Below are 24,382 nucleotides of genomic sequence, written 5' to 3'. Positions count from 1 at the left end.
TTTTTATTTTCGTCAATTTGTGTACTATGCTTAAAATAGGGTTCTGGAATTTCCTCTCCTCCTTACTGATTTCGATTCTTTTCCTTTCCTATGTTTGACTACTCTTTTCTTTAGGTTTTCCTTTTTCTGCTTTATTCTTTGCCATAAAAATGATTTTTGGTACTATTGTATGTTTTCTCTGTTGATTTACTGAACCCCTTTGATTTGTGCCCTAAAATCGATCCTAATTGATTCCTGAATAATTTTTTCTCTTATTTGTGTTTCAATGACTTGTTTGCTATATTTACTTGCTCAATTTCTACACTATATAAACCCCTCCCCATTTCCCCTTTAGGACAGACTTGGAAGTCATTATAACTTCACTAGATCTAAACTTTAATCTGTTATTTCTCATTCTATAATGTGGTCTTGGCGGGCTGAAAGCCAAGGCCATTGTTTTTTTGCGTTTTGCTTCTCATTGTTGATTCAGAACACCGTGGCCTTTTGTTCTTTTCTTGCATTTATCATTTAATTTGTGAGTTACTTAACTCTCGCAATTTCATCTTTATCTGTTCTCATCTCTGAATCTCTATATTAACCTGTTCCTAGTTTATTTTTAAGTATCACTCTGCTGACTCTTGCATCTACTCACTCTTAATACTACTAGTTCAAGGACTATCCATGCCTAATTGGGTAATCTGAACTTCTTTAGGGCATATTCAGTTAGTGTGTTGACTCTTGAATGTTTATGAACATGTTTATTCACCAACCCCCCTGAATCCCTGCAGTAGTCTGTGTTTAGTCTTTCAGTGTTAGTCACTATGGCCCTCAGTATGCTTTTTTGATCCCATATCCCTTTAGCATTTGTTTGTGATCTCAGCATGTTTTGGAATTGTTAAGGTGTTAGGCTAAACTTTGGCACAGGCTGGATCATATTCTATTAATTAGACCTCTATAACAATGCTTGAATTCTCATCTACTATTTGGGTGCCTTTCATGCTATCCAGAATCTTTGTAACATGTCTTTGGCATATGTGTTTGTGATCCTGCCCCATTGCTAACATGGTGCCCTCCCCTTTCTGTGATTATGCGGTTCGGCAAAATGTTGTCTGCATACTTAGCATAATTTCCAATCATGTTTCTACCTGTCTAGTGATAATAACCCCAATCAATCCTGCAAACATGTTCTTATCAGCATGTCACTGTTTTTGTGCTAAGTGTTGAATCTGTTTCCGCATGTTTATATTAAGCCGGGTTTTAAATTCTGTGATTTGGTGAACTGTGTGCCTAATATGTTCAACTTGGTCGTGTATTTTTAAACCCCCTCAATTCATGTCCCTCAACTTTATTCTCTTTTCTTTAACCTCTTGCTTAAGTTCTCTTCTTAGCCGGCTGAAAGCCAAGGCTATTCTGGTTCTGTCCTTTGACCTCTCTCTAGTGTGAGCACTGCTAGGGGTCCATATGAGACCCTTGTAAACTCTGACACACTAGAACTTGTTTTCCAGTCCCTCCTCTAAATGTTCTCTATGAACTTCACTGGTGTGATCACTACCCTGGGTTCTTGAAACCCTTGGGAACTCAAACAAATTAGGGACATGGGTTTTGTATGCTCCATTTTGATACATGGGTAAACCACTCAACAATTTGTTATTTTGTATCTATGAAGATTAATTTTGGAGTTGTTGTGAGTTGAAGGCCTGGCTTGTCCAGGTGTATTTGGGCCTGCTGTAGGATCTCTATTGTTATAATTATTCTGTAATTTGCTACATTAAATTCTGGTCTGTAATAATTATTTGTAATATCATTTTAGGGTGTTAGTGAAATTGGGAAGGGGATTTTTGTATACTTGCAACAAATCGGGTAGAAATCCTGCCTATAGGTTCAACAACGTGCTGTTGCATGCTCAATTATCGTGTGTCAGAAATCATGCCTATAAGTATCCTATTATGTTTAACCATTATTTGTTAGCAATCCTGCCTACATTTTCAATACTTGGTTTAATTGTGTTAGAAATCATGCCTATAGAGAATTGTATATTCAATGTGTGTGCAAAACCTCATTCACATGCTGTTCTATTTACAAATTATAGAAATCTTGTCTATAGGTTCTAAAATTGGAACAAATTGTAGAAATCATGCCTATAGGTTTGAATAAACCAAATTATCATTTTTGCCCGTTTGTTCATGAGTTTCCAAATGATGTGCTGTTACGCTCGCTAGAAAACATGCCCATAGAATTCAACAAATAATTCTAGATCTGTGTTGTGACTTTCCACTGTCTACTATTGCATAAAACTCCTAGATACCATGCTACCAGGCTTAATTGCATTATGCTAAAATCAGTATGCAAGACTATGTAGGTTCTACTTATTGCATTAAGAAACTGATTTTGTACATGACTGTTTGTTCGTTCATTCAATATCACATAGATATCCTGCCTATAGGATTCTGAAATTAATAAAATCTGTCAATGTTAACCAATTTGGCGTGCATTTGATGTCTAAATGCGGAGGCTAACTTGAGCCTATACTTGTTTCTATTTGAAAGTCATAACTGTTTTGTTTGTCGCTTAGTATTTTCCCCTTTTTCGCAACCTAAGTTAAGGTCTAGAATCACCCTAAAATAGAGGTACTAATGCCTCATGGACCATAGACATGGGACGGGTAGTGCACGCATAGGGCACAGTTTAGAATGAACTAGTGTGTTTTGGGTAAAAACTTAAAGATAGTAATTGGGTAGCAGGAGATGATAGTTTATGCCCGCTGAATAATACGAGTAACACACCATGTCGAGGGAGTTACGAAGTATTATTTATGTTGTACGGGGTGATCCTTTAGGCTAAAAAACTTAGGACACCCTCCTATTTCTATTTAATATAAATCATTTATTTTATGTGTCCAAATTGCTTCCTTTTCCTTAGACTAATTCATATAATTGAGTTCGGTTGGGACCTACAGTTGTGGACCTCGAAGTAATTTTAAGCCTTTACCTGATCTTTGGTGATGTAAATAGTTCCAATAGAGTTATTTCCAAATAGGTGCCCTAACAAACCTTAATCCGTTAGGTAGCGACTCTCTCTTTCAAAACCCTTCCTTAAAAGAGTTGTCACGTGTCGAAACCCGAGTTCGCGAGAAAAAGGGGCGCGACAGCATGGCGACTCTGCTGGGGATATTTTTAGGCTCTTACCATAAGTGAACTTGATCTCTATTAATTAGTCTTCTATGATAAGTGTGGCTTTGTTATTTTTCTATTGCTTGGATATCTCGCTCTCATTTTCCCTTTTTATTTCTACATGCACATCGTCTTCCATATTTCCCTTTTTATATAAACTCATATGTAACTCTTGTTTAATTTGATTACAACGTGTATTTACCCTTATCTCTTAATCACGTTCACTTGTTCCAAACTTTTTAATTTTGCTATATCATGTCTTTCCCCGATCCTTATCCCTTTATTTGCTTTATCCTCTCATTACGTGAACTAACTTCTTCCTTGTTTTTCTTTCTTTTATTTCTTTACGTTCTATTCAATACTGCATTTACTGCTTTCAATGTGAATATACTTAACAACGTGTTATTTTGTCTTTGCATAACTGCATGCTCAACATCATAATCCACACATGCGTATTAATACCTTAGCGGCACTTGATGAGTGTCCGCGATCTTCCTAAAATCACCCTTTAAATTTGAAAAGGCTTATTTACGGTAAAACTAGTTGATCAGCGGTGCAATCGCTGGTTCCGTGCCATTCCCTCTCAATTTGTCCACTTGAGGGTACCGGTCTAGACTCTCCTAGAAATCCTATTCTAAAATCAACTATGCACGCATCATGTCTAAACTTAGTATAAGTTAGAACGATGTCCGCGTAATAACTCACAAAGACAAACCTCGTCCAAAGTCCGCCAGGATTTCCACAATCCCAATGGACATAATCACGATATGTGCATCATTTGGAGAAAAACATGCCAATATATTGATCATTAGCATGAAAATAGCTGAATCTAGAGGGGGCAAGGGCTAACTTTATCTGTTTTGCAGAAATGAGGCACGAGGCCCCCAGGTTTGGCATGGTTTGGAATATCCCACCATCGCTTCTAGATTGGTGGGAAAACACCAAGTGACAAAAACCATGTGAAAAGAGTTCTTGGGAATTTACCTTCTTTGCTAGACATTCAACCGAACAATGTACTAATCGAGGCTGCTACTATGTTCTGGGATGAAAAGAGGGTTGTTTTCCGTTTGAGGATATAGAGATGACTCCCATTCTAGAGGAAATAGGGTGCTTTGCTGGACTTCCTTGGGATAGCCCTGGCCTATTGGTATCTGAGAATCACACTTCTTGAGGGTTTCCGAAAATGATGGGTTTTAGAAAGAATGATGAGTTAGTCTGCCTAAAGAAGTCTTGCATACCGTTCGAGTTCCTCTATGCACGTTATAGATATAGAAAATCCTACCGCCTTTACCATGATGAGTTTGCTATTACTTCGTTTGGTTGGACACACCGTCGGGTTTTTGTGTTCATTGTATGTTTTCTGGGAATGTTGGTATTACCAATGCTAGGAGAAAGGATTCACACCCATTTGGCTATGGTTAACAAGACCCTAATTGAAGGAATTGAGCGACAGACTTACACTATTGTCCCTATGATCGTGGCAGAAATATACCGAGCTTTAGACCGTTGCAAGAAGGGATTCAGACATTTTGAGGGTTGTAATTTTTTACTGCAAATTTGGTTGTGCGAGCATCTTCAAAGATGACAGTACCGTCAGGAATTTCCGCGGCGACCATGGAATGACCACATAGCTTTTCACCATCCAAAAAGAATGACTTTAATCTCAGACAGGTTTGCACAACCGGAAAATGCTGTGGATTGGGTGCGCTTATTTAGCAATTTGACAGATGATAAGGTCCATTGGATGTTTGAGTGGTTCCCTACTAGCGAGTTTATCATTAGGTCAAGAGATGTTCCTCATTTAGTGTTGATTGGGTTGAGGGGTATCTACCCTTATGCTCCTATTAAGATCATGAGACAGGCTGGGAGGAAACAAGTCATACCCCGAGTCTTCAATATGGTTCACTACAAAGCAGATTTCTAAAGTGATGCTATTCCATTCAAGTATGAGGCACAACACATGTGGCATCTAAAGGTCATGGTGGAAAAGTATACCATCGAGCCAAAACGATACCATGCTGGCCATGTGCACTTTTATCTATCATGATTGGTCGATGACATAGTAGGAGAAGTCAAGCCAGTAATTGATTTGGGAAATAGGGTCATAGACGACGCTGCCAAGGCCTAAGTCAAATATAGGAGGTTACACAAAAGGATTTTTGAATCTGAGGCCAGACATTTGAAACAGCACAAAGCGGACATGTAAGCAATCAATGAATGGAGAGAAATTGCTACTAAATCAACAGAGAGGTTAGTATTTAGAGCAGGGATTGATGGAGCTGGAAGGGAAAATGAGAAACAGGGTTACATGCTGTCAAAACATGGATAGAAACGAAGGAGGTCTCCGAGCAAAGGCGTATTTGCTGTTGGACATGCATGACCTGGGGAACTTGATCGATGGAGCAAAGAAGGCCAAGCATGGAGAAGGTTCTTCTAGGACCAAATAGATTAGAAATAATGTTTTATTTGCTTTCTAAACTCGTTTAGGCTATGGTTGTAATAAGGAACATGCCATTAGTGACTCTTTATCATTATTGTCATTTTAGTAGAGAATAGGTTTATTTTTCATATTAATGAAATGATGCAGTTATTGGCATCAATGTTTCTCCAAATATATATGTTGCTTAGGCCTACCTCGGGCATAATGAGGTCCCCAAATTAGGATGCGAATTTATAATTTTGCAATATGTGTTTAAATAACCGCAAACAACCTTTTAATACTCCTCATTGACTTGTTTACCTTTTTGTTTTTTTCTTTTCTTGATTTGTTCTTTCATACTTGCATCATCAGCATACCATACCAGATCAAGAGGTCCTCCACCTCCTCCTCCTCCAAATGATCCTGAAAGCAAAGAAAAGGCCAGAATATATGATACAAGCAATATCAGGAAAGATAATGCTACGCATGAAGAAAATGTCGAAACTTCAGATGGTCGAAGCACCCCAGCGCCGAATGACTTGGTCTTGCGGTTGGAACAAAAGATACTAGAGTTACAAGGGGAACTTGAGCAGGTCCGGAGCATGGCAATCTCTCCCTTACCAAAATACACCAAAAACCCAGCACCTCCCCAAAATACACCAAAAACCCATCACCTCCCCAAAATACACCAAACCAACAGCCACAAAATCGTCCCGCACCTCACAACTATTCCACACCGCCTCAAAATCCCAATCCTCCACTAGTACTAACTCCTCTACAACATCATGATCAGCCAACCCAGTATCCACAAACCACTACCTATCACACTTTTCAGAATGCATCACAATCTATCCTCGATCCTCAAAACTCAACCATCGACCACCACTATACCCAAATTCCTGGAGTCCATCAAAGTAATCCCATATATGTGGAAACCTTACCCCACACTCCTCAACAAACCTTATACATACCTGAATCCACCGAGAAGGACCTGCTCATCAAGAACATGGCAGAAGAACTCAAGAAGCTTACTAGTCAAGTCCAAGGGACACACCATCAATGAATGTCGCACTTTGAAAGATAAGATCTAGACGCTGAATGGTACCAAGGTTATACAAGCAAAAGAGGCGGCACCTAATGTTTGCAGCAATCCTCTACTGGATAACAGGGGCGAGGGGGAAAATGTGATAGAAACTGATGAAGAATGGGATCCGGAAGGATCAATTGGACTCATTCGTGAAGGTGATGAAACTATAGTACCTCCAGTCACTCTCACACATATTATAGTGCAAATGGAGTCACCAATTGAGGTTGAAATAGCCACGCCAACTCCATTTGAGGTTAAAACAACAACGCCCTTAGCTGCACCAGCTCCGTTTGAGGTGGAAGTGACCACACCCTTCACTATGATGGTATCACCTACACTATCCTTTAATTCCAATATTGTACCATGGGACTATGCTGCAGAGGCGAGAAGAAAGGGGAAAGGGAAAATGGAAGAAACAGATGCCGCACAAGGCATGACCAAGACCGGTAGGGTTTTCAAACATGAGCATTTGGGAGGAACAAGTAAAGAAGCCACTCACAAGTAGCCTATCTGTCACGACCCAAACCGATGAGCCCCGGCGCGCACCCGGTACCTTGCTCAACCGAGTACCAACATAACATATCTTTCATATCGTTCTATCATAGGTAAATGAATCGAAGTAAATCATGAAGGAATACAAACTTATATATATGAAATACGGGCCTATAAGACCAGAATAGTCACTCGTGTACTGAACATGGGCCGACAAGGCCATACAATCTTTATGTACATGACATTTGTCTACAAGCCTCTAAGAATACATAATTTTCATAAATGTCAGGACAGAGTTCTACCATACCAAACAATACATGTCTAAATCATACTAACCAATCAAGCAACTCCGAAGTAAATGGAGCGCACCAACATCTTCCGCTGAGCTGATAGCCTACTTGGAGGGCTCTCGACCTATTTATCGGGACCTACAGGTATGAAACGCAGCATCCCCAAGCAAAAATGGACGTCAGTATGAATAATGTACCAAATATGTATGGCACATAAATAAGTACATAACAGAGATAGAAGAAATATAGAGTAAATGACTTAACTTGTAAGTTTGGATAACTCTGTAAATCATGAAATACGTATAGTGTCATGCATATGTATATGAATGACATGCCATGCATAGGTACATGTGTTCATAACATCATCAAGCCTCAGAGCGCACCCCATCATATCATCTCGGCCATTGTGGGCAAATCATCAACGTATAATAGCTGATCAGGTGGTGGTACATATATAATGCCATAACCTTTTCCATGTCCCATATACGTATATATGAGATACACACACACACACACACTATATATATATATACATATATATGAGTATATAACGTCGTTTGGTCATGGGTCAATGTGCATGTATAAATGCATGAAATAAATATGAGATACATTAATAACAAAATCTCTCGGTACGTCATAAGACCATTATGCCTCTGATTAATTGTCACAACCCCAAATACCCGGTCGTGATGGCGCCTATCACATTACTAGGCAAGCCAACCCAAACCATTAACTAAAACAAATTCCTTTTATAAAACCATTTTCTAACATAGGTTTAAATACCAAATTTCCAAAATAAGCATTTAAAACAAAATTACATATGCGGAAGTCAAATAAACATAAAAACTACACAGCCCCAATATCTGGTGTCACGAATCTAGAGCCTCTACTACATAATTGACTGTTTGGTACAACATAAGTCTAGAAAATGCGGAAAAGAACAATATAAGATGGAGAAACCAGGGCTGCGGACGCCATGCAGCTACCTTGAAACTCCGACAACCTCTGGATCAGTTGAGGACCCTCACTCTGCCACTCGGGCACCTGGATCTGCACACAAGGTACAGGTAATAACGTGAGTACGCCAACTCAATAAGTAAATAAGTAAATAAGGTCTGAAAGCAGTGACGAGCAGTTAAAAATCATATAACTAAATAAACAACAGGATAACAAATCCATTTCACAGTTAAAACCAGTTTCATCGTAAAATTATCAACTTCTGTTTAAACACTTGAAATCATATACTTAGCAATTTTTTCCAACAGAGGCTATTTTTAAAAAGAAGAGTGAAATCAGTGAAAAAATCATAACTTGGCCCCTCGGACAAGGTATCACTCAGAATATGGCCTCTCGGGCAGCCTCTCAGTCACTCATGACTTACTCTCATCACTCAGTACTCACTCTCAGCACTTAGGCTCATTAATATCTCATAATAATAGAAATCATAGTAACCACTGCGGCGTGCAGCCCGATCCATAATTTATAGTCGACTATGCTCATTGGGGGTGTACAGACTCCGAAGGGGCTCCTACAGCCCAAGCGTTATATCGCTGCAGTGTACAACCCAATCCATAATATATATATACATATAATATCCTCACTATTAGGTTTTCAACCTCTCTCAGTCATTAACCTCACAGCCTCTCGGGCACAATAATAAAAATTAGGGAACTCAGCCCAAACAGTCCTCACAATTAGAAGTAGGGTGGTAAAACCAGTTTTAAATAGTTAAACAGGTAAAACATGACTGAGGATATACTTTCAACAAGTAAAGTGAGGAAAAATAGTACAAATGCCCCTAAGGGTCTCAACAAGTCGGCACAAGGCCCCAAGCATGGCATACAACCCATAATACAACATAATTGACTAAAGTACGAAATATCATAAGGTTTCAAATCAAATACGCGGCTCAATAGTCGCTACGGGATGGACCAAGTCACAATCCCTATCGGTGCACGCCCACACGCTCGTCACCTAGCATGTGCGTCACCGCATTTATCAAAACAAGTCAAATACTAGGGTTTGTACCATCAGTTCCAGATTTACAATGGTTACTTACCTCAAACTGGTAAAAATACTACTCCGCGATTCCTTTGCCCCTCGAATAGACCTCCACTCGCATCGAATCTATCCAAAATAAGAATCACGACATCAAAATATTCTAAGGGAACGAAGCCCAAAAGAAAATAATCAAATTATACCAGACATCCCAAAATTGGCCAAACCCGACCCCCAGGACCACATCTCGAAACTCGATAAAAATCACATCAATGGAATCCTTATCCTCCCACGAGTCCATACATAGCAAGAACACTGAAATCGGAGTCCAAATGATCCCTCAAATTCTCATTTTAAAGTCTTTTAATCTCAAGCCCTAAGTCCTCCATTTTAGGCTTAGATTCTATGATTTATTAGGTAGATTTCACAATAGAATCGAGTTTTAAGTCCAAAATTCTTACCTCCAAGTGATTCCCCTTGAATCTCTCTTCAATCTCCTTTTAATAGCTCCAAAAACGACCAACAATGGAAGAAATAAACCTCACATTAGCGGACAAGATGACCTTTTAAACCTTCTGCCCATGCCTAAAAATCCTTCTTCGCGAACGTGGTCAAAGCCTCGCATTCGTGAAGCCCAAAAATAACCTTGACCAAATTCCTCTTTTGCGATTGCTACCACCACATCACGAACGTGATGCTTTACTCAGACAGGCCTTCGCGATCGCGTTCCACCTATCGCAAACGTGATGAATTAAATCCACTGAAGCTCAGCCACTGATTTTCTTATATGCGAACGTGACACTACCCCGCGAACACGATGCACAAACACTTAGCCCTTCCCGAACGCGAAGGCTTAAATTTCACCTTCCTCAACTGACTCTTCGTGAATGCGAGGGTCCACTCACGAACACGAAGAGTAAAATACCTACAACAGCTGAATAGAAATCTGCAACTTTTCTTTAACTCAAAATGGTTCGTTCAACCCTCTGAAACTCACCCAAGGCCCCTGGGACCTCAACCAAAGACCCTAAATCACAATTTAGATGATAAAATCAAAGATATAATCATTGGATTTAACCAAAACCAAGTAAGAAACACTTATCCCAATCAACTCCGCAAAAATCCCTTGAAGAATTGTCTAAATCCGTGATCTCTGTCTCAAAATATGAAAAATGAGCTCAATCCCTCGATTTTGAATTTAACAATGTCTGCCTAGATTTCCTTCTTCGCGAACGTGACTGTCCTCTCGCGTTTGCGTAGAACAACTTGAATGCCTCTTCACTTTACTCTTTATGAACAAGACACATGCCTCATGAATGCAATTCTTTACTAGCTCCAACCTTCGTGAACGCGGCCACCACCTCGCAAATGCATAGAACAAGGACCTGGGGTCCCCAACTGCCTCACTCCTCTTCGCAAACGCGACCTTGCTCGAGCGTTCATGATGAACACGCAGACCATACCTTCGCGTTCTCTCCTTCGCGAACGCAAAAGAGGAATCCGGGAAAATGCAGCAACAGATATCAACAATCTCACCAAGGCCAAAAATGATCCGTTAACCTGTACCTTTACTGAAGCTATATCTTTTGACCTTAACTTTCGAACCTGATGCACAAAAATAGCCACCGGCTCCACATCATAAGTCATATCACCATCCAACTGAACTGTGCTGAAATACAGAACATGAGATGGATCTCCAATATACTACCGAAGCATAGAAACATGAAATATGGGATGCACACTCGATAACCTAGGTGGCCAAGCAAGCATAGGCCACCTCCCGAATCCCCCGAAGCACCTCAAACTGTCATGACCCAAACCGATGGGCCGTGACGGGTGCCCGAGTCCTACATGTGGAACATCCTTAAGCATGCGTCTAAGATATAAACATGAATAACATACGAGAGGGAATCCTGCCCAAAAGACATATGTACATATACATGCAGAATAAAATGGGGCGAGCCGGCAAGGCTGCTATAGACAATAATATATCCAAAATTAGAAGCCGACAAGGCCACATACTACCCAACTATACATGGCTGTCTATAGACCTCTAACAGAATATACAATTGTACAAAGATAGAACTAGGCCCCGTCACACCGATATATGTATACAAACATATCGTACCAAAATCAAAAACATCTCCGGATTAAGTGGAGCACGCCAACTCTCGCTAATCAAGGATCCTAAGTAGGGGACCATTAGCTTGTCTGCCTGCACCTACGGGCATGAAACGCAGGCCCCGAGAAATAGAGCATCATTATGAATAATGTACTAAGTATGTATGGTATAAAAATTAGTACATAATAGACATAGATGAAATATGGAATAATGAATTCCGCCGGTAAGTCTAAATCCGTTTGTAAATCCTAAAACATTTATAATATCATACACGTGCATATAAATGTCATGTCATGCATGGGTATAGGTGTACATAACATCATCAACCCTCTAAGGGCGTCCCATCATATCATCTCGGCCACTATGGGCAAATCATCAACGTATACCAGCTGATTAGGTTGTGGTACGTATATAATGTCGTAACCTTTTCCCATATCCCATATACATATAGGTACATATATATACACGTATATAACGCCATCTGGTCATGGGTCAATGTACATGTATAAATGGATGATATGCATAAAAATATGTTAATAAGATCAATATGCCTTTCGGATAAACTTTATCAACTACGTATTTTCTGAGACCCATGAACAGAAGATGTGATAATAAGATACATGGGAATTCAAGAACACAAGCACCTTTAATATTTCTATGAATAGAGTCATTTATGGAAGTTATGCATTTTCTCATTTCGTTTGTATCGTATGGATCATGCCAAAAAAAAGAAGGGACGACCTTAACATACCTGAACCGATTCTCTTAGAATTTGCAATTTACGCTTTACAAAATCAATCAACCAACATTATAAATTTTTGGTATGGATTTTTTTTGCTCTTTAAAGAACACACGATCAACCACTCTCTGTAAGAGAATCAATTGGATTCTTGATCTTTTAATCGTTTGTTACTAAGGAATGAACACCTCACAAAGTTGTAGGAAACCTTTAGTGGGTGTGGCCAACTTAGTGGATGACTAAGCCACTTTAGATCCTCCAAAGTGTGACATTTATGCAAGACTTAAGAGTCATTTTATAGGTGATGGGGTGCTGCCACGTTGGGGAGGGGTTAAGCTTATCCCAAGGTTATTAATTATTTATCCACTAATTGTAATTAACTTGTTAATTCTCCCATTAACCAATAATTCATATAATTAAGAATTATCTCAAATTATTTAAAATACTACTCACTTTTAATACACTTTATGTACCCTACTATCGTGGTCATGGGGTACCTTTTATGGAATTAGTCCATAAATGCCGGGTATTGTAGCTTAGACCATATTTTATCCCAAATCGACAACCTTTAACGAAACTCATTTTCTTTGATTCGTTTACCCTTTATCCTTCATGGCACTTACTTATCGCTTGTTAGAAATAGCATAAATGCGTATAACCTCAAGATAATCTCATCCCCGAGTCTATGTCGATTAACTGAAGAAGAAACTTTAACATACGAAAACGCAAGATGTAACATCATTCCTCCCTTAGAAAAATTTATCCTCAAATGTTTAACTCCCCGGGATCTATATAAACTTTGGCATAGTAGCCTTTGTAATAGTAGTACTATCAATCCTTCATGTATAGAACTCAATAATTCAACGCCTCATATTACCACAATTATCATTCACGACAATGGCCTCACACGACCAATGACAATAATTAACAAAAGAATCCATACACCTACCTTAAGGTTGTGATGTCTCAGTCGGACCCTTCTCTGGAATAGAAAATAAGTGAGGATATCTATACTTCATGTTTTCTTGGACCTCCCAAGTCATTTCTTCCACGTTGTTGTTTTTCCAAAGTACTTTCACCGAAGCTAAGTCTTTAGTTCTCAATCTCCGAACCTATCTGTCTAATATAGCAATGGGAGTTTCTTCTTATGATAGCTGCTCTGTGAACTGAACGTCATCAATTGTCACAATTCTGGAAGGATCTCCGATACATTTATGGAGCATAGACACATGAAAGACTGGATGTACAGACTCCATGTCCGAAGGCAAGTCTAACTCACATGCTACCTGGACTACCTTGCATATGATCCTATATGGCCCAATGTACCAAGGGATAAGTTTTCCTTTCTTACTAAACCTCATTACACCTTTCATCGGTGATACCTTTAGGAATACCTAGTCAACAACCTGAAACTCCAAGTCTCGCTGTCGATTATCCGCATAAGATTGGTGATGACTTTGAGCTGCTAATAGCCTTTCCTATATAAACTTAATTTTTTCGATTGTTTGTTGTACCAATTGTGGTCCTACTAATGTAGTTTCCCCAACATCGAACCACCCTATAGGCGACCTACACTTCCGTCCGTAAAGAGCTTCGTATGGGGCCATTTGAATTTTGGATTGATAGCTATTATTATATGCGAACTGAATAAGCGGCAGATGATCATCCCATCTACCCTTGAAGTCTATCACACAAGCCCATAACATATCTTCAAGTGTCTAAATAGTACGCTTAGCTTGTCCGTCTATCTAGGGATGAAATGATGTACTACGACTTACCTGAGTCCCCAATCCTTTTTGGAAAGACCTCTAGAAATTAGCTGTAAACTGAGCTCATCTATTCGAGATAATAGATATAGGGACAACATGAAGTCGTACTATCTCCTTAATGTAAAGCCTTGCATAATCGTCTACGAAATATGTAGTCCTAACAAGCAGAAAATGGGTTGATTTTGTAAGTCTATCAACAATCACCCATATAGAATCGAACTTATGTTGGGTACGAGGTAACCCTACGATAAAATCCATATTGTTTACTTCCCACTTCCATGTCGGAATCTTTATAGCCTGCAATAATCCACCGGATTTTTTATTCTCAATCTTAACCTGCTAACAATTCGGGAACTGAGCAACAAACTCCGCTATATCCTTTTTCATTCCGTCCCACCAATATACTTCACTGATATCATGATACATATTTGTTGCTCCTGTATGGATAGAATAACGGGAATAGTGAGGTTCTCCCATAACCTGCCGATGTAGCCCTGCAATAGTAAGGACACATAATCGTCCTCGATATCTAAGGACCCCCATCTTCTATAATCTCAAATGGTGTCTTCTCCTTCTAAGGGGTTGTATCCCTATAATGAACTAACATAGGATCCTCATACTGGCGTTCCTTCACTTCAGTTACTAAAGAGGATGTTGTTGTATCCTGAATAGTAATTCTAATATCACCTGAGTCTAGTAACCGGACTCCAAGACAAGCTAGCTGATGAATCTCATGGGCTATTTCCCTCTTCTATGGCTGTGAATATGACATGCTACCCATAGATCTACGGCTGAGGGCATCGGCTACTATGTTCGCCTTCCCCGGATGGTATAAAATATCAACATTATAGTCTGTAAGTAGCTCCAACCATCTCATTTGGCATAAATTCAATTCCTTTTCCTTGAAGATATACTGGAGGCTCTTATGACCCATATAGATATCAACATAAATGACATACAAGTAGTGCCTCAACATCTTTAGTGCATGAATCACTGCTGCTAACTCTAAATCATGGGTCGGGTAATTCTTCTCGTGCTTTATTAGTTGTCTAGTAGCAAAAGCTACAACCTTATCATGTTGCATCTGTACACAACCCAATCCAACGCCCGAAGCATCACAATAGATAGCATAACCATCAGTTCCCTCTAGTGTTAGAATTGGTGCTGATGTTAGTTTGTCCATCAATGCTTGGAAACTTCGTTCGCAAGAATCAGTCCATTGAAACTTTGCTCCCTTCTAAGTTAACTTTGTCAAAGGTGCTGAAAGAGAAGAAAATCCCTTTACAAATCCCTTGTAATAACCTGTCAAACCGAGAAAGCTACGAACCTCAGTTGGTATCGTGGGTCTAGGCTATGTTTTTACTGCTTCATTCATTTTTGTGTCAACTCGGAAATCCTTACTCGAAATAATATGCCTAAGGAAAGCTACAGCGTTCAACCAGAATTCACACTTAGAGAATTTTATATACAACTTCCCTTTTTGTAAAACTCCAAGCACAGTACGCAAATGATCTGCATGCTCAATCTCTGAACGAGAATATATCAATGTCGCGTCCTTTTTTTCCCTCCCCTTTTACGGGTAAGAAAGGTCCGGGTTCCGGCATTCATGGGGGTAGTAACTCATTTCCTTTTGGGAATTAGGTATTTTGAAGAGTCGCCACCTAACGAATTATGGTGCGTTAGGGAACCTAGAGCGATTGACTCTTGGATTGGTTTGAATTACTAGAGATTTAGGATAAGGGCTCGAAATAACCTTGAGGGGAAGGTGTTAGGCACCCCTCTCGATCCACAATTGTGGGTCCCGGCCGAACTTACACTTCTGAATTAGTCCTTTAACAAATAAGTACTTGAAACAAATAATTACAAATAAAGCATGTTGGACATTGTGTGACTCAGACAATAAGTCAAAGAATTTGAACAAGTTATACAGAAAAACAATGTTTTAGACAAAGGGATTTAGGGAAGGAGGAGTCCTAGGTTGGTTAGCCTACAGGATCACCCCATGTAATGCCCGGTAAACACTCCTCAATGAGGGGCTACACGTGACATTAACGCGTAGTCATCATATGCATATCTACCCATTCCCGCCCCTTGGTCATAGCCTAAAGCGTTCTAATTACCTTGATAGTGCCCTATGCATGCATTACCCGTCCATACCTTGTGGTCCTAAAGGTATTTTAGGACCTCTAAATCTGGGCAGTTCTAGATAACCCTAAGATGTTTAAATGGAGAAAATTCTAGGCAACAGGCAAGAACATGTAGGACTCAACATATAAAGGCAGGAAGGAAGCAATTAAGAGGCCCAGGTTTACCTCCACAAATAACGCACATAAGAAGCACATCTCAAACACAAACAACAGACATTTTATTAGATAGGATCCTAAGGCATGATGTCTAAGTGAATATCAGAACACGATAGATATGCAGCTTTGTTTTATAAACTCATAAGCAGGGGCCCTAATCAGTTTGCCTACTGATTAAAGCATGTTAATCATTAAGTAATAAACACAAAGAGGCAGTTTCTAGTTTATAAAAGTTGATTGCCTAAGGCTTGCCTAGGCGTGGGATAGTGCGCAGTAGTTACAGAGTCATTAGTAGTTCAGAAGTCGTTTTGGCCTAAGAGCATGTTGTTCTAAGTGTTAAAAAAATATACAGGGATTATTACCAATTTATTTAAAGCAGGATAATCAAATGTGGAGCTGTTTTTATATCTTTCGTAATCACTAGTTTACATTAGGTGTGACTGAGCAAGTACAAATGAGATCCTAAAGCATGGTATCTAATATGCACATATAAATGCAGAATGATTACAGGATATACAGAATTCCTAAAGCATATTTTCTAATATGCATGACATGATTGTAGAATTTCCTAAAGCAGGATTTCTAAAGGCATAAAAAGGTTACAGCATTGTAGAGCATGCTGTCAAATGTGCTGGAGTAGCAGTTTTGTTTTAATGCCTAGAAACAGGATTTCTAAGTGATAGCAAGAATGTCAACATGAGATGCTGAAACAACATACATAATAACAAAACATAGGGAGCATGGTCTATGATATGCTTTGCATATGTTGGTCCTAAACATGGATTCTATTGAGTATACAGGAAACGTAAACCTAAAGCATGGTTTTTACCCCTTTTATAACATGCATAGCTACCCTCCCATTTTCACTATCCATTCCCAACATGTTTACAACAAATTATTACAGGCCAATATCGAATGAATTACATAAGTAGATGAGAAAAATAAGAAGTTACACAATAGGGAGCCCATAAATAGTCCATGACTTCCAGAGTTTCCAATGCCAGATTGCCTCATAGCTTTTCGCATAATCCGGGTGTGTCAGAGTTCCCTAAGGGCCTCAAGGGATCCTAGGCATTGCTCACACCCAGATTTCATAATCATAGTTGAGTAAGTGTAGTGTGAAAGAGCCAACTCTAATGTATTAGAGTTCAGAGGAATCTCATAGGGATCCCTAAGCAGTCCTATATTAGAGGGGCAGAACTTAAATGTCTAAGAGTAGAGTGAAAGGGATTGACATAGTTTGGAAGGTTTTTAGTAAGAAAACAGTGTTAAAAGAGACTTGTTTGAAATAGTTTTGTAAAAGACAACAGAGACAGTTTTGAAAAGAGAGTATAGTAGTAAGCAACAGTCCAAACACAACAGCTCAAAACAGGTTCATACACAGCCCAAGAACATAGAACCATGGCAGATTCAGCAACCAAAAACAAGGGTAAAAGTATTTGGGGACACATAGGTCATATAGGTAAACACAAAGTTACAAGAGCATAACAGTTCTTGTGGGGGTTTATGGGATTAGGGAATAGCTAGTGATACCAACACAGTATGGATTTCATAAACAATTATAGAATCAGACATTTAAAGTGATAGATCAGTTTGCAAAGTAAATGCATATCAAAACTAGATAACAAGTAGACAAGTATTCAAAACAGGGTAGAGTCACATTGAGACAGATTACCAAGGGAGTAGAACATGTTCTGAAATGCCCTGAGAGGGTTAGACTAACATACTAGATGAAGCAATAATGTAAACATGTCAATTACACATTGAACAACAGAACCATAGATGGAAACAAATTAGAAACATGATAAACTGAAGCAGTAAAAGAAACATATTGGTTTGGGGACTTGAATTGAAATCAGAGCATACCAGTAAAGAGATAGTAAACACAAAGTGAAGAATAGGAGAGCACAATAATTAGCTTTGGCTTGCAGCCGGCTAACTCAGAATAAGAGCAAGTAGCCAAAGAAAGAGAGCAGAAAAATTTTGAGTGTGAGAGAGTTTGAACTAATGTGTTCGTGTTAATGAAAGAGCAGGGTACTTATAGTTCGAAAAAAGGTAGAAAATAAGGCAATAATCATAGTTCAGCAGTAATTATGGAACTATGTACTAGTTAGAATCAAATAAGTATAAGTACTTCCCTTTAATTAAGGAGTTAAATAACAAATAAGGAAAGAAATCAATGTACGACCAATAAGGAAAGACTTCAAATACTGTAGGTATAGGGTAAACAATTAGGGCTAGGTTTATAAGGTTTTAATTAAGGAAATAGCATAATAATCAATTAACATCATAGTCAATCACATAATAAGGCAAGAGAATGATTTAAAGGTCAGAAATCAGAAAGGGTATCAATCATAGGAAATTAGTGAAAGGTATCAATCATAGGAGATTAGGGATTTAACTAGAAATAGTACTGATTAGAGGAAATCACCACAAATTTCCGTCGACAAACAAAGTAAACATAATATAGGCGGGAGAAGCAAAATCAGAATCCCTAATGAACACAAGGAGGTAGAAAATCATAGAAGATCAGAACATATGCATGAGAAACAGGTATACATACAAATCAGATAAGCAAAGATAGTTTCAGAACCCCAGATTAAAACAAAAATAATTAGGGTTTTCAATATGATGAATCAGATAAAAGGAAAAACTTAAATAACTGCTTAAACATGGTAAAAATCATAGATTGATACCAACAATCAGAAGAATAAAGCATTTTGAGAAGGGGCTATGAACCCAGTTTGAAGACGAAGAGGCATTTTCGAAAAATCGGAGAGATTATCATGGAAAACAGCAAGAATAACTCAAAATATACTCAGATCTATGGTAGATCTGAAGAGTCACGAGATGAGTTAGGGTTTCAGAGAGAGAGATAACCCAGAGATAAAGACATTCTGGCTAAGAAGCCATGGATCTAGCCAGAAAATATAAAGATCTTACTCGGACGACCAAGGGTGGCCTGAGAACGGCATAGAAACCATAGGAGGTGAGTGAACCGCCTTCTGGTTCCCTTGAGGGCCTCAAGATATCAAGGATCCGGCATGTGAAGGAGCCATGGAGGCTAGGGGTTGTGGTGGAACCACCATTAATACCGGCGACCCAACGGCCGGCGAGTAGAAGTTTAGGTTTAGCAAAGGGCTCGAGAGAGAATGAGAGAGTGTAATGGCGGAGTGAAAGAGAGAAAATGAGGGTTTGGGGGGAGGGGTAGTCTTTTAGGTTAAATTAGGAAAGGGGGATCTGGACCGTTGATTAGAATTGATCAACGGTCGAGATTGGACCAGGGATTACGTCAGGCAATTTAGGAATTGGGCTTTGGGGTATTGGGCCGGTTTAATTAGGTCTGGGCCTGGTTTAATTTAGGCTAGAACTGAAATGCAATAGGCTATTAGTTAAATACCCAATTAAATTAAATAAAAAATTTATAAAAATAGTTGATAATGGTACAAAATGAATTTCATCCATAGAAAATAGTTAAAAATGATTACTTAGTATTTAAAAATACAAATAATTAATTTCCGGTCAAAATAGTATAAAATCATATGATTGGTCTACAATTGCCAATTTGGCTAATTATGAAATAATTTTGTTTAAATAGGACTATAAATAATAAATTAAATCAAGAGATTCTTTTGAAATTATTTGTGATGTAATTCTATAATTATTTATTGGAAATAAAATGCTGGATAAATTAATAAAAATATAGGAAAATTGTGAAAAAAATACCAATTGCTATCAATGCATGATTTTGAAGGTATATATGCAATTTTAAAATATTTTCGGGAAAAATTGAGTATCAACAGCTGCCCCTTCTTTACCCGGGAAGGATGAAAGAGTTTTTGGGTAAAGAATTGATGGCCATTTTTGACCGAGCGAAACGGTTCGAGAGATTAGGCCGCACCCTGGATTCTGAGCTGCCTACATATCCCTGGTTTTACAGGAATTAGGCCGTATGTAGTTCCATATTTATCGGCGGAGTATACCGGTGAAGTCATTACGATAACGGGCGCAACATCTAGGGCTGGATGAATGAACGGTTTTATGGAAGAGGTTAGGTTTGATATGGTCGGGAGAACTGGAGCGGAATCGCTCCTACTGGGATAGTCGATGCTTGCTGGGTTACCTGCAAATAGAAGCATTACAAGTGTATACTGCGCAAAAATTTAAACATGATGCAGGTTCCCGTTGGACTATGAAAGTTGTCTTTGGACGGTTAGGGATGACGTCCTTAGACCGTGATGTCCTAGGCCATGAATTATTTGATGAGAGATTCGCCGACCATGACATGATGTTCTCGGGCCATGAAGATGGTACCTCCGAACCATGACGCCTTTGAATAATGATATGCAAATTTGAGGGATCCTCAGGCCATGGCATGGTATCTTCTAGCTATGAGGATGATGCCTTTTAGACTATCACGCCTTTGGATAGATTGGCGATATTTCAGCCCATGACATGCAATAATATGATGTTAACAAGACGAGGCTTAGTCTTTTGAAATGGAGGGCAGAGCTTAGCCCGATTGAAAATCAAATAGATAAGGTTAGAAATAGAGCAATATGTGCGGAAAAGGACAGTGCTTAGTCCCATGCGAGTGTGGAGGCAAGGATTAACCTCATGCAGTTATGGAGGCAAGGATTAGCCTCATGCAGATATGGAGGTAGGGATTAACTCATGCAATTAGGGAGGAAAGGATTAGCCTCATGCAGGTAGGGAGGCATGGATTAGACTCCTATAGTTATGGAGGCAAGGATTAGCCTCATGCTAATAGGGATGCAGTTGTCATGCCCTGAACCTGTGCCTGGACGTAACACGGCACTCGGTGCCTGACTACATGTGACCGAGCGAACCAACTGGCTAGCTGAATCAACATGTGGTATCATAACATACTGAATGCGGAAGATAAACTAACACATGCTGATATACCAAAAGTCTGGATGATATAAATCAAAGTGCGAAAATACTAATACAATTCTGAAACATATTTGTAACCAACATAGCTTAATATGAAAGCCTGTGACTCTGTATAACTGTTACTCTAGTCTATGAAGCCTCTATTTGAGTACTGAAAACACTGACTATATGTGAATACTGAAGACTGTAGCAATGATAATGCCCTGAAAGAACTGGGGATCACAAAATAGCTGGTACGAGAATCCTACCGCTCTGAATCATCAACCTGTAAATCATTACCTGCATCGCGAGATGCAGGCCCCGGGCAAAAGGGACGTTAGTACATTTGAATTGTATTGGTATGTAAAATAGCTGAACGAAAGAACTGTCAACACTGAAATTGAAACTGGACTGCTAGCTGATAAACTGATAACTGAACAAGGAAGTAAGGATGTGAATACTCCCTCTTCTGAATGATGAACAACCTGTTTATCTGAATATTAAACTGCGGCCTCAAGCCAAATATGTATATATATATGTGCACAACTGCGGCCTCGGGCCCAAGTATACGTATACATAACTGCGACCTCAGGTCCAAAATGCATAAAGCATAAACTGCGGCCTCAGGCCCAAATGCAGGTGTTCAACATTCAGGAATTTAAATCAGGAACTGAGAATCATACTGTAATATGTGATACTGAAATAATGAGCCATACCGAACTTCCATGATATTGGCATAGTGAATAGGATTAAACTGAGATGAGTATTCATAATAAGTTAATTTGTCATAACTGAAACTCATAGAATATCGAATGATTATGAAACTATGTCATCTAGAGAATATAAGTTCTACTTCTATTCATGGAACCAAGGCATAATTACTTTTTGAGGAAACTAGTAATGTTCATGATGAATGGGACATAGGGAGAATCATAGATATTCCCAAACGTAAAGAGTTACCCTTACATACCTCAATTTGTCCCTTAGTGATACTACAATGATCCACACTACTAAGAACCTTCAATATACAACAACAACATCCAATGGAACCCAATATTAGTACTAAATTCCATAACTTATGCCATTTAGGCATATTATCAAATACCTTGTAGGCATAGATATTTACACCTCATAACTATAGTGTTGGTTCATCCAACTATCACCATTAACCAACAATTCATTCCACCATCATTCCTAACAAATTTATAACTTCCAGCAACATATGTATGACCATCCATTCACACCCAACCAACAAATCCTATCAAATAATCACCTTTAAATCCTTACCATGGTCATGCATTTAAATTGGGAATTTATGACTTCCAATCACCATACCATAAGTTGTAATACTTGATTCATACTCATAATTCCATAATAACACCATATATGTAAGTCTAAGGGTGTAGGATTACCTATTGTAGACCAAATCTTAAAAGACAACTTTTGGGGTGTTCTTGAGATTTTGAAGAAATCCTATGAAACCCAATCAAAATCATGTTGTAACTAGTGATTGAGAAGTGAAATCACCATGATAACACACTTAAAAACCTACCTTAGGTGTGCAATTTGATGCCTTGGTTGAGTTAGGGGTGTAGAGGAAGCCCTAAGCTTGAGAAATGACTCAATTTCTCTTATTTCCGGTCTTTAAGATATTTAAAACCTTCCAGACGCACGAGCTTGCGCGCCTGTTCGCGTGCGGGAGGCAGAATACTCAGCAAAAATGCGAGACTTCGCGCTCTTGTTCGCGCTAGTGACACCTGCCCAGTAAACTGGTCATAACTTTCTGTATACACCTCCAAATGACGAACGGTTTGTTGCGTTGGAAACTAGACTCAAAGAGATTTAATTTGATAGGTTGTGTATCACACAACCCATTGTATCCAGGTAGATATGCTCGCTCAAAGTGAGGTCTTGTGCATACTCATTTGCAAATTTTCAGCTATAATGAAAATTTTCAACTTGTCTTGGACTTAACCCTCTCCTTAGACCCCAAATCACCTATAATATACCTCGTACACTTATTATCATAACCACTCAATTAGCGTCACGCTAATACTCATTTAATGCATCCACAACCGATTCAAATTACGGGGTGTTACATTATCTCCCCCTTGGGATCATTCGTCCTCGAATGATGGTCCTGGCTGCAACTATGGCTATCTATGGTCATTAAATGGGTGTTATGGAGATATGAGAATACTGAAATATTATGTATACATGATTACTGACCTGTTGAGATACTGAACTGAACTACATTATCTAAATATTGATCTGCCATGAATACATGAATACTGAACTAACATGGATATCTGAATATGGAACTGGCACGAATATTTGAGAATTGAACTAACATCAATATCAAAGTACTAAGCTGGCATGAATATCTAAGTATTTGACAGACATGAGTAGTTGAGTATTGAACGGACTTGAATATCTGAGTATTGAACTGACATAAGTATTTGAGTGATGGAAACTTGAATGTTATAACGTTACACGCGAAATACTGGTTGTACCACCACTAATTCTGGTGGAAACTCCAACTCATAAGCTAATTGACCGATCCTTTGCAAGATTCTATATGGCCCAATATAGTAGGGACTATGCTTTCCCTTCTTCTTAAATCTCATAATGCCTTTTATAGGCGAAACTTTCAAAAACACCCAATCATCAAGTTGAAACTCTAGGTCTCTATGCCGCACGCTCGAATAGGATATTTTGGTGGCTCTGAGTTTTCTTCAAATGCTCTTGAATCAACTTAACTTTGTCTATAGTCTGATAGACCAAATAAGGTCCTAATAACTCCATTTCTCCAACTTCGAACCAACCAATTGGTGATCTACACCTTCCCCCACACATAGCTTCGTACGGTGCCATCTTGATACTAGAATGGTAGGTTATTATTAGCAAGGCCAATAAGAGGTATGTGATCATCCCAATTACTTTTAACATCAAGGAAATATCCTCAATTGTTTGAACAATGTGCTCTTCCTAGCCATCTTTTTTTTAGGATGAAAAACGTATGCCTAATCATTTCTGAAAGAACTTCTAAAAGTTCATTTTAAACTAAGCACCACAGTCCCAAATGACGGACCACGGAGTCCCATGTAATTAGACGATTTCC

This window comes from Nicotiana tabacum, chromosome 1 (genome assembly GCF_000715075.1).
Source record: "Nicotiana tabacum cultivar K326 chromosome 1, ASM71507v2, whole genome shotgun sequence".
In the NCBI taxonomy this organism is placed as follows: Eukaryota; Viridiplantae; Streptophyta; class Magnoliopsida; order Solanales; family Solanaceae; genus Nicotiana; species Nicotiana tabacum.
This window is presented reverse-complemented; position numbering follows the sequence as displayed.